The sequence below is a fragment of the Leuciscus leuciscus genome, assembly GCF_965113295.1.
Source record: "Leuciscus leuciscus genome assembly, chromosome: 18".
NCBI classification, from domain to species: domain Eukaryota; kingdom Metazoa; phylum Chordata; class Actinopteri; order Cypriniformes; family Leuciscidae; genus Leuciscus; species Leuciscus leuciscus.
Genome location: NC_138742.1, coordinates 22,840,484 through 22,843,912, shown reverse-complemented (window position 1 = coordinate 22,843,912; position 3,429 = coordinate 22,840,484). Strand labels below are relative to the sequence as shown.

Here is a 3,429-nt window from a genome sequence, read left to right as displayed (position 1 = left end):
GTAGTGTAAACGCCCAGTTCTTCTGGGTTCTACGTCAGATTGAGGCTTATTATTGGCTGACGCTGGTCATGTGTGATGCTGGCCAATAATAAGCCTACGTTCTGACAAAGAACCCAGAAGCACTGGGATGTTTACACTACGTCAACAGCGTAGGAGAATGACGTGGAAGAGAAGAGATTGTTGAATAATGTTGTTATTTGGGGGTTTTTTTGCGCACAAAAAGTATTCTTGTTGCTTCATAATATTAAGGTTGAAGTACTGTATACATGGACTATTGTAACGATGTTTTTTCTGGGCCTTGAAAGTTGCAATGACGATGCGGTCATTGGGAGGTAGAAAGCTCTCAGATTTCATCAAAAATATCTTTATTTGTGTTTTGAAGATGAACGAAGGTCTTACAGGGTTTTGAACGACATGAAGGTGAGTAATTACTGACAGAATTTTCATTTTTGGGTGAACTAACCCTTTAACTTGCTCATGAACTAATGGGCTGACAATTTTAAAGAAGTGGCTTAGTTTCCCTTTTATTTTTCTATCAACTAATTTAATTCCACTGTCATAAACAAATGTAATCTAATGCCAAACATCATCAATCTTGCACATTTGATTAATCAACAGGAGATTGTTCAGAGATTGCAGTTTTGGTGAGAGTTTGTTCTGTCTCAAAGCAAGCATCAATTTCTGAATGAAGTTAAAAGTATTTTTCATGTCTTTTGGGTAATCCAAATTTAAAGCATAAGACAGACCAAAATAGATGCAAATTGCCTGAGGCAGGTTCTGCAGATTATCCATTACAATACCTCTCTCAACAATGATGGCAGTAGACACTGGGCAAAGGTAGAGTTTATTTAGAGAGGGAAGTTGTTCTTCATCAATGACAGTCAGCACCCCAACAGATAGTTGTGCCCAGGCTTCATCAACATCACATACCTGAATGAAACCAAACAATAAAAATATTACAACAGAGAAAAGTGAAAAGGCATGATTTATCAATTATAAATTAAAATTGTATAATTTAAAAATGATTTATGGTGAATGGCTGTATATTTTAATGATGGATAGATGCACTTTTATCATGGATGGATGCATTTTGATGGACTTGAAAAAATATACGGCCATTCACTGCCATTATAAAGCTTGGATGAGACAGGACATTTTCTAATATAACTCTGATTGTATTTGTCTGAAAGAAGAATGCTATATACACCTAGGATTACTTGAGGGTGGGTAAATCATGGGATAATTTTAACTTTTGGGTGAACTATCCCTTTAAGTATGCAAGGTATTGAATTAAAACTACAGTAAAAATAATTTTGTTAGAAAATTATAAGAAAGCCATTGAAGTCCATTATATGGAGAAAAATACTGGAATGTTTTCCTCAAAAACCTTAATTTCTTTTCGACTGAAGAAAGAAAGACATGGACATCTTGGATGACATGGGGGTGAGTAAATTATCAGGAAATGTTTTTTTGAAAGTTAACTAATCCTTTAAGATTACAGTCCACAGTTAAAGAGTTTATCAACAAAACCCCACAACACTTTAGACAACATCTAGATTGATTGTAAGCAAAACCATGATCAACTCAGAATAATAATTAAAAAAATTAAGGCTGCAGTAAACTCACCCCTGTATTAATTTGCTGCATAAGCTCATCTAATTTCTCTCCAATGCTTCTTGAAGACTTGAAGATTGTGACAAAGAGTGGTGTGTAGCGATCCACAGCACCATAAAAGTTACTCTGCAGTCTGCAGATCTGTGGGGACTATCCTGTTAAACTCTGCAAACACCTAAAACACAGGCAAAAAAAAAAAAGAAAAAAGGCATGGGACAGTGTGGAAATCTTTCAATGAACAATTATTTTTGATTTTTCTGATCTTTATAAAAAATATCTTTCAATGCATGGTCAGGCCAACAGGCCAATTCTAAAGCCAAACCTAAACAGAATGTGGTTTCTCATGGTGGAAAAGGGTATGAATAAGTACTTACTTGTCTCTCTGTAAAAAGAGCTGACCACTGCTCCATCTGCATCCACAATTTCACATCTTCGCATTGAGAAGGTCTGGTCCATCTTTGATGCAGTGATAAAGCAGTTGAGTTCGAGTAAAAAAATAAAATAAAAAATAAAAATCACTTTACAGTGCTTGCATTACAATCTGAATTTACTCAATTTAAAAAATAATAGTTTAATGCTGTTGTGAAATCACAAATACTGTCAAAAAGCATCACATACTTCATCTCTGCATAAGCTGCAGGTTACCTTTAACTGTAGACGTGCACCATTTCACCAGATTTGGAACCTTAATAATGTATAAACCAATGCCAACAGAGGAGAATGCATCAGTGAAAATGGTAAAGTAGAAAACCATAATTCTTACATTTGGAACAAATAAATCGCTTTTCAGGCATTCCAGGAACTGTTATGGTACCTGATAGTTTTATGCGCAAAAAAAACAAAAAAACATATTCTTCAAGCTCTAATTAATTATTTGGTAACGTTAGACATTAAGGAAATCAGCAAAAATTAGCGACAGACAGTAAAAAAAAAAAAAACATTCACACAAAAGTCGCATGCTTGATTACTCACCTTATTATTATTCCAAAAACGTAGCGAAGCTCCAGATAAAAATGTAGGTAGTCTGTCAAAGTCTTTCCACATCTGCAAAATGGGCGCCGAAAATAAAATACGCACAGAATCTATTGCGCATGCTCTCACAAGTGCCGCTTCTTCTTCTTTGTTTTTTCTGCACATTAGGCATGCTTTAATTCACTGCTGCCTCTCACTGGTTTAGTAACGTCATTGCATCCTTTGTTGCTACTTGCTTATTTCAAGTAAGCGTCACTCAAACGATTGAGTAACTTGTTATTTTCACCCTGCAATTGACTGTAACTCAACAAAACCTAGTAAGAAGTATGTATTTTATGTTACTGAGTAAAGTTTACTAAGTATATGTGAGTCAGGAAAGCTATTGGATTTTACACGGATGCTTTAAAATGTAGCTTCTACACCCTATTATCAGTATTTTGAATGTTTTAAAAGCAGATAAATCTGTCAAATTGACGGAAATCACTTTGAAATATTATCACTCAATGTTCCAGTTAATGAAACTTTTTGATCAAAGCAATGTACAATACAGACATATATTACTATAGTGATATTTAACACGTCCGTATTATTGCTGCGGAAGTAATCACTCTTTTGGGGTCATTCATGGTCTGTTGTATAATTTGGTAATGCTTTTACAGTTTTAAATTTCCTTTTAATGTTCGGTGGTTGACGGGTTAGTAGAATAATGTCATCTCATTGTGCCCAGTTTTTGAAAATGCTTATTATTGCATTGATTTGTACAAAAACATAAAACTTAAAACATTGATAAACATAAAACATTTTCAAGAACAACTTTTGAAGGGGACACAAATAATACAGCCA

General features: G+C 34.4%; 1 long non-coding RNA gene across 3 annotated transcripts; it reads right to left on the bottom strand.

The window, feature by feature from the left end:
• Positions 1 to 406: 406 nt before the first annotated feature.
• LOC309480679 lies at positions 407 to 2,973 on the bottom strand. 3 transcript variants are annotated; one of them, XR_014199707.1, is made up of 4 exons: positions 2,260 to 2,973; positions 1,989 to 2,070; positions 1,627 to 1,789; positions 407 to 930 (listed from the first exon to the last, which is right to left on the bottom strand). It is a non-coding gene; the product is annotated as an uncharacterized lncRNA (long non-coding RNA). The 3 variants fall into 3 exon arrangements; XR_014199708.1 differs by having other exon boundaries at positions 1,989 to 2,299; positions 2,587 to 2,973; XR_014199706.1 differs by having other exon boundaries at positions 1,989 to 2,973.
• Between the last annotated feature and the right edge of the window lie 456 nt (positions 2,974 to 3,429).